This window comes from Oncorhynchus keta, chromosome 29, assembly GCF_023373465.1.
Source record: "Oncorhynchus keta strain PuntledgeMale-10-30-2019 chromosome 29, Oket_V2, whole genome shotgun sequence".
NCBI lineage: Eukaryota > Metazoa > Chordata > Actinopteri > Salmoniformes > Salmonidae > Oncorhynchus > Oncorhynchus keta.
This window is the reverse complement of record NC_068449.1, coordinates 28,689,203-28,705,267: the sequence shown is the minus strand read 5'-3', so window position 1 is coordinate 28,705,267 and position 16,065 is coordinate 28,689,203. Positions and strand designations below refer to the sequence as shown.

The following is a 16,065-nucleotide window of genomic DNA, read 5'->3' as shown; positions in this document are numbered from 1 at the left end:
GGTTACTTGTCCAACACTCTAACCACTAGGCTACCCTGCCGCCCCAAAGAGCCTTTCAATTCTCCACTTCTGCTGAAGTAGAGCTATTTCAGAAGAGGGAATCGTAGATTAGAATGAAATTTCCTCAGCACTTGTAGCCTTCTTGATGGGAATATACAAATACAAGACCAACCCATGCCTGCCTAGTAAACACCTCCTCACTTCTCCTTCATGCTGTCAGGTGGTAGTGATGAGTACTCCCTCATGAATATGAATCTATCTACCCTGCTGTCACATATACAGAGAGAGACGGAGTCAACAGCACATCTTCAGCAGAGGAGCACTATTTTATACACATCATTGCACATGCCCTCTAATATATATGCATGTGTTGGAAGTAAGACGCAGAACATTAAGTATGGTGTGTATCTAATTGGGCTGCTTTCAGTATTGAAAACATAAATACCCAGTGTATTCTATAAACCTGATTACCTGGATTGCTACTACCGCCCTTTAGCACTAACATCTGTAATCATGAAGTGCTTTAAAAGGCTGGTCATGGCACACATCACCTCCATCATGCCAGACACCCTAAACCCTCTCCAACTGACATACCGCCCAAACAGATTTACAGACAACGCAATCTCAATTGCACTCCACACTGCCTTCTCCCACCTGGACAAGAGGAACACCTATGTGAGAATGCTGTTCATCGACCACAACTCAGCGTTCAACACCACAGTGCCCTTCAAGCTCTTCACCAAGCTCGGGACCCTGGGACTGAAACACCTCCCTTGATAGCATATGATTGAACATGCAGTTTTTAAGATAACTTGTACTGTACTCCAATGAATCTGGACATCACCCATACATCACGATATAGGATAGAAATGCATATGTTTCAAGACAAAACGCGACAACTACATTTTCTCCCAGTATGTCTGAATATGTCATGTTCAGATTTACGCAATGCAGCCTTATTAGGGATAAAGCATAAGGCAATGCTGACGCTGAGGTTTAGACTCTCAGTGTGACCAATGATACCGGTGCTGTCCAGGCTAAAACAGTAGTAGGCTCCACTGCCCAGGTAAGTTTAGTTGTCTATTTCTCTACTTCTCTTGACTAAGCCAAGATCAACTTCACACTTGAGCAGTTGAATATATACACTAGGTTATTGTAAAGGAGAATGTATTCTCAATCACCTGTCATCGATAAATAGAGGTATGAAGAAAACATCTAAAATATGAGCAACAAAAGAACTGATAATAGACAGAGTGTCATGCCCTGACCTTAGAGATCCTTTTAATGTCTCTATTTTGGTTTGGTCAGGGCGTGAGTTGGGGTGGGCATTCTATGTTTTGTGTTCTATGTTTTCTATTTCTTTGTGGTTGGCCGGGTATGGTTCTCAATCAGGGACAGCCGTCTATCGTTGTCTCTGATTGGGAACCATACTTAGGTACCCTTTTCACACCTGTGTTTGTGGAAGGTTGACTTTGTTTAGAGCACTTCGCTTGTAAGCTTCACGGTTTCTTTTTGTAGTTCTTATTGTTTTGTTTTGCGTCATTTGGATTAATAAAGGAAATGTACGCTCACCACGCTGCACCTTGGTCCGCTCCTTCCAACAGCCGTGACAGAACCTCCCACCACCAAAGGACCAAGCAGCGTGGTGAAAGGGACTCCTGGACAGGGGAGCAGCGCTATTTGGAGTATGAGACAACCTGGGAGGAGATAGAGGTGGTCGGTCGACCCAGGGAGAGTGCCGGAGCCCGCCTGGGATTCTCTAGAACAGTGCGAGGAGGGATACCGGCGAATGGATTTGGCGACACGAAAACGGCTGGTAAGGAAGCCCGAGAGGCAGCCCCCCAAAACCATTGGGGGGGGCACACGGGGAGTGGGGCAGAGTCAGGTAGTAGACCTGAGCCCACTCCCCGTGCTTACCGTGGCGAGCATGGGACTGGTGAGGCCCCGTGCTATGGGGTGATGCTCACGGTGTCGAGGCGGAGTATTCACAGGCCGGTGTGCTCGGTGCCAGCGCCCCGCATTTGCCGGGTGGAAGCTGGAATCCAGAACGGGTGGGGCCAGCTTTGCACTCGAGAATGCCAGTGCGCCTCCACGGCCCAGTGTATCCGGTGCCTCGGCCAAGGAAGAGGCCTCCTGGATGTCTCCCCAGCCTGGTGAGTCCTGTGCCTGCTCCCAGAGCCAGGTCTCCTGTGTCGCCTTCCTGTCCGGAGCTGCCAGAGTCGCCCTCTTTTCCGGGGCTGCCAGAGTCACCCTCTTTTCCGGAGCTGCCAGAGTCGCCCTCCTGTCCGGAGCAGGGGGTCCATTTTATGTCTAGTTTGGTCAGAGCATGAGTTGGGGTGGGCATTCTATGTTTTGTGTTCTATGTTTTCTATTTCTTTCTGGTTGGCCGGGTATGGTTCTCAATCAGGGACAGCTGTCTATTGTTGTCTCTGATTGGGAACCATACTTAGGTGCCCTTTTTCCCCACCTGTGTTTGTGGGAGGTTGACTTTGTTTAGAGCACTTTGCTTGTGAGCTTCACGGTTTGTTTTTGTAGTGCTTATTGTTTTGTTTGGAGTCATTTGGATTGATAAAGGAAATGTACGCTCACCACGCTGCACCTTGGTCCGCTCCTTCCAACAGCCGTGACACAGAGGAAGAATAGAGGAAATAGATTCCTTGAGAGCATATCCCTTGTTGTTAGCGCCACAGTCTGGAATATAATCTCTGTCCAGGTTTTACTAACATATATTATTGTTATAGGTGGAACCACATATTGAAAGGATGAGTTCCCTCTCTCCTTAAATGTGCATTACAATCTCCACATCATTAAATTTAGGGTAGTGCATCAGTGAGAGGCACTCTATATTATAGAGGCTCAAAAGGTTAGACATGAAATGTCTCGTTTTAGCTTTGTCAGCACAGCCTGAGTACCTCAGGACTAAATTGTGTTTATTTTTAAATAAATAAAATAATTTCACCTTTATCTAACCAGGTAGGCTAGTTGAGAACAAGTTCTCATTTACAACTGCAACCTGGCCAAGATAAAGCAAAGCAGTGCGACACAAACAACAGAGTTACACATGGAATAAACAAACATGGTCAATAATACAATAGAAAAAGTCTATATACAGTGTGTGCAAATGAGGTAGGATAAGGGAGGTAAAGGCAATAAATAGGCCTTGGTGGCAAAATAATTACAATATAGCAATTAAACACTGGAGTGATAGATGAGTGTGCAAGTAGAGATACTGGGGTGCAAAGGAGATAAATAAATAAAATAAATAACAGTATGGGGATGACGTAGTTGGATGGGCTATTTACAGATGGGCTAGTGCAGGTGCAGTGATCTGTGAGCTGCTCTGACAGCTGATGCTTAAAGTTAGTGAGGGAGATTTTTTCAGTGATTTTTGCAGTTCGTTCCAGTCATTGGCAGCAGAGAACTGGAAGGAAAGGCGGCCAAATGAGGAATTGGCTTTGGGGGTGACCAGTGAAATATATCTGCTGAAGCACATGCTACGGGTGGGTGCTGCTATGGTGACCAGTGAGCTGAGATACAGCGGGGCTTTACCTAGCAAAGACTTATAGATGACCTGGAGCCAGTGGTTTTGTCAACATATGAAGCAAGAGCCAGTCAACGAGAGCATACAGGTCGCAGTGGTGTGTAGTATATGGTGCTTTGGTGACAAAACGGATGGCACTGTGATAGACTGCATCCAATTTTCTGAGTAGGGTGTTGGAGGCTATTTTGTAAATTACATCACTGAAGTCTAGGATCGGTAGGATAGTCCGTTTTACGAGGGTATGTTTGGCAGCATGAGTGAAGGATGCTTTGTTGTGAAATAGGAAACAGGTTCTAGATTTAATTTTGGATTGGAGAAGCTTAATGTGAATCTGGAAGGAGAGTTTACAGTCTAACCAGACACCTAGGTATTTGTAGTTGTCCATATATTCTAAGTCAGAACCGTCCAGAGTAGTGATGCTGGACATGCGGGCAGGTGTGGGCAGTGATCGGTTGAAGAGAATGCATTTAGTTTTACTTGCATTGAAGAGCAGTTGGAGGCCACGGAAGGAGAGTTGTATGGCAATGAAGCTCGTCTGGAGGTTAGTTAACACAGTGATACATACAATCAGTATATAAATGATTCACTTTTCCTCTCTGTCTTCCTGATTCATTTTAGTTCTCACAAAACCTCACCTGGATTAATCAACCCGCTAGCTACATCATTCAAGCTGTATGGTTTGATGTTTGTATGATGAAAGGAATACATTAGTGTGACAAAAGAATATCCTTACTGTTAAAACATGTGATTCTCTGCATGCTTAGTTAGCACTGGTTTTAACCCTACATTAAACCTAAATATCATTAGAGATAAGGTAACCAATCATTCCACCTGGATTTAACCTTGAACATGGGTTTAATCAATTGCTTATTTTGCTAATCAAATTAATCAGTGACTAGTGCCACAAACAGGTAGTGACTGCAACTTTACCAAGGGCATTGTAATGTTGCAGGAGTGTGTTTGTGCATGCCTGCAGGAGGAAACGCTTGAGTAACTGGTAATACAACCCATTATAACAACCCATTATAGAATACAACCCATTATATTATATGGTAATACAAACCATTATAGCAGTGCTGTAAATGATAGCTTTTCCACCCGGTAAAGACAGTTTAGGGCAAATAATATATTTACTATAAAAAACAACTGCCTGTGGACAGTATAACATTCAAAAGCTCTATTTCAGAGCTAAAGCTCTTAGATAAGAAAAACAACAAGTCTTGATTGGAGTGGATGACACCATGAAGTCCCATTGTGCCACACACACTGAGTCATACCAACCCTGCCAGGCACTGCCAATTAGGCCCAACGTCCCGGTGGGCACACAGTGGGTGGGCAGCAGACACACTTCAGAGACACACATACAAACACACGCACACACATATTCTATACTGTTCTAAGATATCTTAGTCACTTAATGTTTACATATCTTGCATTACTCATCTCATATGTATATACTGTATTCTATACTATTCTACGGTATCTTAGTCACTTAATGTTTAGAAATCTGGCATTACTCACCTCATATGTATATACTGTTTTCTATACTATTCTACTGTAACTTAGTCCGTTCCGCTCTGACATCGCTCGTCCATATGTATATAGTCTTAATTCATTCCTACCTAGATTTGTGTGTATTGGGTATATGTTGTGTAATTTCTTAGATATTACTGCACTGTCGGAGCGAGAAGCACAAGCATTTCGGCTACACCCACAATAACATCTCCAAATCATGTGTATGTGATAAATACGATTTGATTTGATGCATGCACGCATGCACACACACTCTTCTCGAAATTGCCATCTCGCAACCGACGCCCCTGTCAAACAGCATGACAACAGTGAGACACCGAAAGCTGGGCTACTGCCCATGGCCATCAGGATGAATGATGGCTGAATGACATGTTTGACACAGCACTAATGGCCGGGCTATAGAACCTGTTAGGGGAACAGATAAATCCCAGTCATATTGATGGAGTGCTTGTTTTAAGAGTCCACGCCCCACAGGACATCTCTCAAGTGGGCAGAGTTCCTGCTTTTACTGTAGCCTCCTTTTGCTGAGCTTCAGACTTGGATGTATCTGTCAAATGAAGGCTAATGTCTAGATGTGACTTGTTATAGAAGATGGACATTGTCGTAGCGTTGACTATCATTAAATGTCAAGACTGTTATATTATCAAATCAATTCTCTATGTGTAATTATTCCTTGTGTGATTAAACTAATCATGTAACTTTAATTAACTAGGATGTCGGGGCACCACAGGAAAATGTTTAGAGTCTCTATTTCTTGAATTAATATTCATATCTTATCAATTACAGTCTTCTATCAATGTATTATTACATCATCAATCTCATTCCTGAATGTTGTAAACCATTGGATATCTGCACGAACCCTAGCATCAAATCATGAATCAGCGATATACAAATTGGCTTAATTATTTATTTACTAACTAACTAATCAATCACAGAATTACATAAACATACACACAATACTTCTACATTGATTACTGACATAATACACTGAAAAGTCCCTAGTGGGCTAAGCCTTTATGACAGCTTGGTAGACAAAGGAAAGGGTTGGGGCCAGCTCAGGAGCGGAAAACTCAGAGTGGAACCCCGTACATACACTGCAGTCATGGAAATGCTTATACTTTGAACATGAACAACCGCTCATTTGAAAATAAATTGCAATTGACATATTTCCGAGTGTATGCCTTTGTTATCCCTCTCTGCGATTGCCGTTCCGTCTGCTAGATAAACTGTTGACAGAAATCTCTGGTTTGTCCACCAGAGATCAAAGTCTTTCGGAGTTTTAGCTTGTTATAATGGATACGTCAAAGTACCATTAAGCAGTTCGACTGGTTGCGTTTGCCAGACTAAAGTACTTAAACAGCTGCAGCCTGAATAATTGTTCTGTAGTTTGTCGATTTCTTAGCCATTTCAAAGTGGGAATGATCTCCACGTTCTCTGGTCTTGTCCTTTGGTAGAGTTGCCAACCATTTCAACATGTAGCGACAGCTCCATGTTTTCTTGTCTAATGTAAATTTTGTCATAAGTGTTTTTTATACTGGAGTACAAAAGGGGGTGTTCCGTGACACCGATGTAAATGTGTGTGCTCACGGGGGCGTGGCCACTGACTGATCATAAGTTACTATGAAAAACAATTCTCATTTAGAAGACTAACATCACATGACATCTTTCCAAATGTATTCCTATGCACAATCGTTTATTTTATACAACATTCAGATGCAAACTCGATAATTGAGAAGTGCATACAAAAAAAGAAACAGTAATGTGTGTTTCCTGTCCTTCATGAGGTCACCAAATGAAACACACTCGACATAACTGTTCCTTAAGTGTCCACGGACCACTCCAACTGCTTGGACTACGGAAATACTGTTCAATTATTTATCCTTTTGATGTCCAAGTGTCTCTCTTTGTGGGGAAAGGAGTTTCGGTATTTACAACCAACATAAACCTGTGGTGGGAGAGAGAGGGGCGGGCTAGGATCCTCACCCAAAAGGGGCACGTCATGACAACATGTACTGGAAATCAATGCATTTTGTTTGCTCCGTCATCAATTAAGGAGTGACTCAACCTAGGGCTGTGGCTATCTTGAAATTTTGTCAGCCGGTAACTGTCATGCAAATGACTGCCGGTCCCACATTAATTGACCGTTAATTCACATAAACACGTTTAGCAACTCCAGGCCTCCACACATACAAGCCACTGATGTGTGCATTTTAAAAAATAATTTAAAGGTATTTTTTTATACACCATCACAATAAATCCATTATTTATTTTAGGCAGGTATAAAGAAACATTATGATATGAAGAAAATGTATTTCAGAAGAACAAAATAGCATATTTTGAGTCAGTGAGTACATGTATGTTATCTGGCTATTTGCCATGCCATTGGCAGCCTAGGCTGTAGGCTAGTTCATTTAGCAGACAAGATATGCTTATAAATCCCAAGCCATTATTTTATATTATATAACTTTATAGTGGGAAGAATATAATTCAACTTTGATGACTAAAACAGAAAGGATATTCTTCACATTCCTTACTGAGGTGGCTATGTTGAGCATAAAGGTGATCATTTGAAACAGGTCCTATACGCTAGATTTACAATTAGTCTATTTGGCAACTTTAGGTGTGAATGACAATCCTTAGAATGTCTTAAAAATCAAAACACATATGGGTTGCATGATGTGCCTATATTGATTCATTTAAAAAGTCACAAAAAAAGCTTGCGCTCTGTTCCTTGCGTCAGTCAGGCTGCACACGCTGTTCTCTCATCAAGTAATAATACTCTCACCCATGAGACTATTCTGAATTGAATCTTGTCTTTACTAATATGTGAAATTAGTTTGGATTTAGAATGGGCCATTATCAAATGGACAGGGCAATGGGCAGGGGGAAAAGACATGTCATCAGTATGCACTCGAATAGCGAATGGAGGCTGCACTTTCCCATGCTTCCTTTTTCACTCATGCCGGGTAGGCAATGTGCTTAATATTAATTAGCACCTGAGAAATAAATATAGTAGCAGCTGGGATCCTCCTCTTTCTCGTGGCTACCATTAAAACGTTCACACCAGATTGCATATAGAAATGTCTGGGCTTATAAGAACCCTTATTTCACACCACGCATCAACCACTGTTTGAGTAGTAGCCTTTGCTACGTGACAGGTGATATTTCACCAAAACTCTGAATGCCATGGGCTCGCCAACCTACCCAGCGCTTCATTTGGTAAACTAAGTGTAATCAGTTCAGGAACATTGATAGTATAAAAAAATGTTTTACAACAAAACATTTTTCATTAAACTCTTTACAGCCCCTCTAACTGTACATTTGATAAAGGAATGAAGGAGAGAGAGGAGATGATGGAAACGCACGGCGGTGAGATATTCTGTAGCTAAATGTCAGCCTATTCATTTAGAAAATAGTACTAGTCAATTTAAAATAAAATACAAATTCACTATAGTTTTAGGCTAATTCAGTATGCCGGCCTGCACAATCAATGAACCAACAGCATCACCAAGGCCTGTAAGGCCTACATTCTATCCCAGCCATATGGATAGAACGTTTGGAGCGTAGCATAAGGTAACCAGCCCATCCAGTATACATAATAATACAGTCCACACAAAAGCAATCACTATAGTTTGATCAATTTTTGGAGTATAGGCAAGACCAATTATGTACCAAAGTGTCTTTCTGCCGTGCGTATTAAGTGGTAGGCTATTAGGCTATGTGTTGTATAACGGCACAATCATTATTTTAATTTAGGCTTTTTTTCAGGCTTGGGCTCATTGGCCTATGCATACAGTATGCATAAGTTCCAAAATGCGTATGCGTGTTCTACATGCAAGGTCTTAAATGCTTTGAATTAATCATCACCTTAGAAATAATTGGCCATTATGTTGTGTTTAACTTTGATACAAGATCCACATATCATTTGCATTGACGTCAGAGGGATTAGAGGAACAAGGCCATTAGAGTCCTGCCGATCGTTAGCGAGTTGGGTACTACAAATGCATCAGCCCCATTAATGTACAAATCGCATAGGAGGAGGAGATTACCATGACGCCAACGGTCACTTGGAATTAGACTGCGGTCATGACTCATGACTGCTGGTGTGGTGGTAATACGACACCTGCTGGTGTGGTGGTAATACAAAATAGCCTCCAACACTCTACTCAGCAAATTGGATAAGGTCTATCACAGTGCCATCCGTTTTGTCACCAAAGCCCCATATACTACCCACCATTGCGACCTGTATGCTCTCATTGGCTGGTCCTCACTACATATTCGCCACCAAACCCACTGGCTCCAGGTCATCTATAAGTATTTGCTAGGTAAAGCTCCATCTTATCTCAGCTCACTGGTCACCATAACAACACCCACCAGCAGCAGGCGCTCCAGCAGGTATATTTCACTGGCCATCCCCAAAGCCAACACCCCTTTGGCCGCCTTTCCTTCCAGTTCTCTGCTGCCAATGACTGGAATGAATTGCAAAAATCACTGAAGTTGGAGACTTATACCTCCCTCATTAACTTCAAGCATCGGCTGTCAGAGCAGCTTACTGATCGCTGCAGCTGTACACAGCCCATCTGTAAATTAGCCCATCCAACCTACTACCTACCTCATCCACATATTTGTTTTTTGTTTTTTCTGCTCTTTTGCACACCAGTATTTCTACCTGCACATCCTCATCTGCACATCTATCACTCCAGTGTTAATTGCTAAACTGTATTTCCTTCGCCACTATGGCCTATTTATTGCCTTGCTTAATTTGCACACATTGTATACAGATTTTCAATTGTGTTATTGACTGTACGTTTGTTTATCCCATGTGCAACTCTTTGTTGTTTTTGTTGCACTGCTTTGCTTTATCTTGACCAGGTCGCAGTTGTAAATGAGAACTTGTTCTCAACTGGCCTACCTGGTTAAATAAATGTGAAATAAAAATGTTTTAAAAATACGGTCACCGCAACAGCCCCGACTCAACCTCATATTTCCAATGTATTCCTTTATACTGAAGCAAAAAAAGCAAAATAGCACTTCTTCCAAATCCTTGATATCATTTGGATACTATGGCATTCACAAATAATCTCTATAGTTGCTCAATACCATTATAAACCACAGGTAATGCTGAAGAAATGCTCTCCGCTGGGTCAGCTGTGGATGCAGCTGGCTGATGCTGCTGCTGCTGCTGCTGCTGCTTATGGGGAAGGTCTGTGATTGGCAGCCCATGCAATGAATAATAGATTCCCAATGGAGCCTCTAGGCACACCATGCTAAATGTTTTTTATGTCAACACCTCCTTCAGGAAATACTGCCATTGATTTCTACAAACACAGCAGTTGGTTAGTTCGCCTGTTTTCAAATCAGCCACTGCAGAGATAATGAAAAAGATGATCCACTAATCTGAATGTAACTGGGTGTGGAAATAATATAAATAAAGCGGGCAAAAGAAAGACGGGCACCTCGATACTCACTGGAGCAGCGTTGATTCTGTCTTTGGGGTCATTTACTACCTAAAAGCTGAGACTAATGAAGAACCTATTCAGGAAGAGAAAAGTGAAGCTTGCCTCTGCTATTCTCATTCATCACGTGAATTACAGAGCATGGCTCCTGGGCTTGCTTGGTGGGTATGTCATATGTACAGTTGAAGTTGGAAGTTTACATACACCTTACATTTAAACTCAGTTTTTCACAATTCCTCACATTTAATCCAAGTAATAATTCCCTGTTTTAGGTCATTTAGGATCACCACTTTATTGTAAGAATGTAAAATGTCAGAATAATAGTAGAGAGAATGATTTATTTCAGCTTTTATTTCTTTCATTACATTCCCAGTGGGTCAGAAGTTTTCATACACTCAATTAGTATTTGGTAGCATTGCCTTTCAATTGTTTAACTTGGGTCGAACATTTCGGGTAGCTTTCCACAACATTCCCACAACAAGTTGGGTGAATTTTGGCCCATTCCTCCTGACAGAGCTGGTGTAACTGAGTCAGGTTTCTAGGCCTCCTTGCTCACACATGCCTTTTCAGTTCTGCCCACAAATTTTCTATAGGATTGACTTTGTGATGGCCACTCCAATACCTTTAGTTTGTTGTCCTTAAGCCATTTTGCCACAACTTTGGAAGTATGCTTGGGGTCATTGTCCATTTGGAAGACCCATTTGCGACCAAGCTTTAACTTCCTGACTGATGTCTTGAGATGTTGCTTCAATATATTTACATAATTTTCCTACCTCATGAAGCAATCTATTTTGGGAAGTGCACCAGTCCCTCCTGCAGCAAAGCACCCCCACAACATAATGCTGCCACCCCTGTGCTTCATGGTTGGGATGGTGTTCTTCGGCTTGCAAGCCTCCCCCTTTTTCCTCCAAACATAATGATGGTCATTATGGCCAAACAGTTCTATTTTTGTTTCATCAGACCAGAGGACATTTCTCCAAAAAGTATGATCTTCGTCCCCATGTGCAGTTACAAACCGTAGTCTGACTTTTTTACAGCGGTTTTGGAGCAGTGGCTTCTTCCTTGCTGAGCGGCCTTTCAGGTTATGTCAATATAGGACTCGTTATACTGTGGATATAGATACTTGTGTACCTGTTTACACCTGTTTACTCCTTTGCTGCTGTTCTGGGATTGATTTGCACTTTTCGCACCAAAGTACGTTCATCTCTGGGAGACAGAACGCGTCTCCTTCCTGAGCGGTATGACGGCTGCGTGGTCCCATGGTGTTTATACTTGCGTACTATTGTTTGTACAGATGAACGTGGTAACGTCAGGCTTTTGGAAATTGCTCCCAAGGATGAACCAGACTTGTGGATATCTACAAAAAATTCTGAGTTCTTGGCTGATTTGGTTGGATTCACATAAACACGCAGCCATAGCTTGTGTTGAGGGTAGGGTCAACACACATAGACCCTTGACTCTGTCTCAAATTACCGTAACGACCATCTGTTTCCAGGATAATAACAAAGATCTCAGCAGACTCTCACCAAAACAGTGTGACATTTGCAGTTTCATCAGTTGAAAGTGAAAAAGAGCTGCCTAAGACGAATAACCTGACATGATCTGACATACGATATCCCCATTATGTTTCTGTTACATTTTCTGAGTTACAGCTGTATGATCCAAAAAGGCACTATGGTCCGAGGAGGTTCGTACAATCTGCTGAGACTGATTCGGGGAATAGTGTTTTCATTCGGGGAATAGTGTTTTAATTGTGGGAATCGGTTTGAACACGCTGTCAATTCCCTTGCATAAACTGATGTTGGATTCTTAACTGGTGAAAGGTGAGGTTGTTTTAGGGATGTGTCCTTCGTTGCCTGTTGAGGGAATCGACGTTATCCATGGGATTAACTTGGCTAGTGAGCGTGTCTGGCCTGTCGTGTCTTCATTTCCGATGGTTTCCACTAAGCCACGCAGAGGTGTTCTCTGCGTGCTCGTGACGGGTTCCATGAGCCGTGGCCACCTGGTCACTGTGTCGGCTAATGATGACATTACAAAGAAATCTGTCACTACTTTCCCTGTTATTCCGTTATCTGTGCCCCGCTCTGATCTAAACACGGAGCAACAGGCTGACTCTACATGAGAAGAGTTCATTACCAAACTGTGGGTGTGGAACAGTTGGGAGATGTCGCATGGCTATTTTCTCCAGGACAATGTTCTGATGAGAACGTGGGTGCCTTATAGTAGATTTGGTGGAGGTTATTAGTCTGGTTGTTTTTCCAGCTAAGCTTCCTGAGGTGGCATTAATTTCCCACAACGATGTTGTTGTACATCTGGGTGTGAGGAAAACCTATAATTACATACTGAGACATGCTTAGGTTAAAGAGGGATGTTTCTGCCTTCATCAACCTGTAACACCAGTCAATTAACGGGTAAACCTAATCAAGCTATTAAGCAGGTACTGCTGTTTCCTAAACCCGTACTCAGCCAGCCTTTTGAGTATCTGATTATTGACTGTGTTGGAGCTCTACCTCACTCTAAGAATGGTAGTAGTTACTTGTTCACTGTGATGTGTCAGACCACTGGGTTTCCTGCTGCCTATCCTCTCTGGTCTATCACGACTAAGTCTGTGCTAAAAGCTTTGACTCAGTTTCTCGCTGTTTGGAATCCCCAAGGTCATTCAGAGTGATCAAGGTTCTAATTTCACCTCTAATCTGTTTGCTCAGGTTCTCCAACAGCTCCATATTAAACACAATTTGGCGCAGAGTCAAGGACAGCTGGAATGTTTCCATCAAACACTTTGTTGAGAGCTTATTGTACGGAGATGGAGGAGCGGTCCTCCAGGATGACTGGAAGTCTCCTGAGCCACCTCAGTCCTTGTTATCTTGTGTGTGATTTCTGGCGACGCCTGTACACCGCTGGTTAGATGGCTAAAGAGAAGCTATCATCTTTACAGGGGAGGATGAAAGGAATATTTGATCGGTGACCTGAGCCTCGTCACTTTAGTCCAGGTGACCAGGTTCTTGCTCTGCTGCCAATTGTTCGTTCTCCTTTTCAAGTCATGTTTCAAGGTCCATATACGGTTGTGCACCAGTGCACTGAGCAAAACTATCTAGTTTTCCCGGAATGGAGGAAAACGCACCAACTGTGCCATCTGCACACCAACTGTGCCAACTGTAAATCTGCTAAAGCCCTATGATGCTCATTCCTCTGGGGCCGAACTGGGAGTCCACAGAGGACAGTAAACCTGTTATTTTGGCTGGTACTGTTGGATTGCTGGGTTCTTCTTTTTGTCATGCTAGATCCATGCATGGTGAGGAGGATGTCCCTGGTCCTGACGATTCCGTACTGCAGGGTAGATTGAGAAATTCAGTCACTGGATGTTTTGGATAGCCTTCTCGCTCATCTACCAGCTGATAGGCGGGACGAGTTGGTCGGTCTGATTGAGTTTTCCAGTTGTTTTCTGATACACCTACAAGTACAAATTTAATAGAACACGATATTGACATTGGGATGCTGACCCCATCCGTCAGCGGTTCTGTAGTTTCTTGAGCGAAACAGCATTGTCTGGATGCTGAGATTGATATTGCAGTCTTCTTTCTTCAGCTGGGCTTCTGGGCAAAGATATTTTGTACGGACTATTGTAAGGTAAACAGTGTCACTAAGACAGATTAATTTCCTCTTCCTCGGATGGAGGACTGCATTGATCAGGTCGGAGCATCTAAGTTTGTGAGCAAGTTTGACCTGTTAAAGGGCTATTGCCAGGTGCCACTGACTAGTAGGGCATGTGACATCTCTGCCTTTATTACACCCTCCAGTCTGTACTTTTATTTGGTTATGAGTTTCGGCCTGCGTAATGAACCTGCCACTTTTCAGCGCCTTGTGAACAGGGTTGTCTCCAGTCTGGTCGGTTGTGCTATTTATCTCGATGATGTAGTGGTTTATGCAGATACCTGGGAGGAGCATCTGTCTCTTAGTCAAGCCTTGTTCAACCGCCTGGCTGCTGGTTGCCTCACTATCAATCTGGATTCATGTTTGTTGGCTCAGGCGACTGTTACGTACCTTGGTAAGGTGGTTGGGCAGGGTGAAGTGCATCCTGTTCGGGCTAAAGTGGTAGCTATTGATGCTTTCCCACCGCCAACTACTAAAAAGGAACTGATGGGTTTCTTGGGAATGATTGGTTATTACTGTAGTTTCTGTCGGAACTTCTCTACCGTAATCACTCTGATGACAGACTTGCTGAATGCTAAGTTGGTCTCGTCTGGTCTCCTCTGTCAACAGGCTTTTGGGGATGCAAAAAGGTTGCTTACCTCAACTCCGGTGCTGGCTGCTGCTCTCGTGGATTTGTCATTCAACTTGTGGGTGGATGCACTCAGTCTGCCGAATTCTTTCTCTGTGATCTTGTTTTCCTTAATAGGATGTCGGTGGGCAGCGCTGGCCGGGTCGTCAGCTAAACGGGACACAACTGGGCTCGGGTGTGTCCCCGGGGATAAATACCTTTGTTTTGGCACCTCTTAGCACCCCTCATTATCATCATCTATACACAAAACCATTCATTTACATTACTGACTACACACATCATCATTAATTGTATATAGGTATAAAATATATTTTTGTAATCGCTTGATCTCTGCGTTGTCTCCCTTTTTGTTAAGGGCTACGAGCCGGTTCGTGACAGAACACACAGCCGACCAGGGGGTAGTCAGCAGGATGTGTTCCCATGCACTGCATGAAAATAAGTATTTCCGGGATCGTACATTCTCGATTACACATTAACAAGGATTTCTGGGATCATATACTCATTATTGGGCATTAACATAATGACATTTTCGGGTGTGTAAACTGCATGACACTCGCGCTTGCAAAGGGTTGTCACTAGTTACCATAGCCACAAAGTCAAAATTAACTATATTGTAAACATTTCTTGAACATGTTCTGCTTTTTAGTCTCAATTTAAGGTTAGATTTAGACATAAGGTTAGCTGTGTGATTAAGGTTGTTTAAAGTCTTATTTTAAGAAAACTTGTTGAAAAAGGCAGGGTTTTTCCATTTGTGGCTGTGGTAACTAGTGATAACCCTTGGAAAGAGGAGACGTCATAGCATCACGTCAGTACACACCGACCAACTGGCTAGTACTACTCACGTTGGGGCAGGAATATATGAATTTCAGTGTCAGTTAGCTAGAGAGATCCACTCACTGTCCTAACATAATTATTTTAGCACAGTCTTTCAAAAGAAATGTCAAGCCTCTCTGCAATATTAGCTGTGATTTCAACAACAAGACTTAACTTTGTTTATTATGAAAGACTTCAAAAGAACTGAGGTAAGGGAACAATTTACACAGTAGGTCAACCGCGAAGTGTTAGGCCACAAAAGCTCAAAGAATGGGACTGCCAAGTGCTGAAGCGCGTGGGGCGTAAAAATGGTCTGTCCTTGGTTGCAACACTCAGTACAGAGTTCCAAACTGCCTCTGGAAGCAACTTCCGCACAATAACTGTTCGTCGGTAGCTTCATGAAATGGGTTTCCATGGACGAGTAGCCGCACGCAAGCCTAAGA

General features: G+C 42.8%; 1 protein-coding gene across 2 annotated transcripts in view; it reads right to left on the bottom strand.

The window, feature by feature from the left end:
- LOC118362673 (potassium channel subfamily K member 10-like) overlaps positions 1-16,065 on the bottom strand; it is a 30,861-nt gene that overhangs the window by 6,572 nt on the left and 8,224 nt on the right. The gene's annotated exons all lie outside the window — the stretch shown is intronic.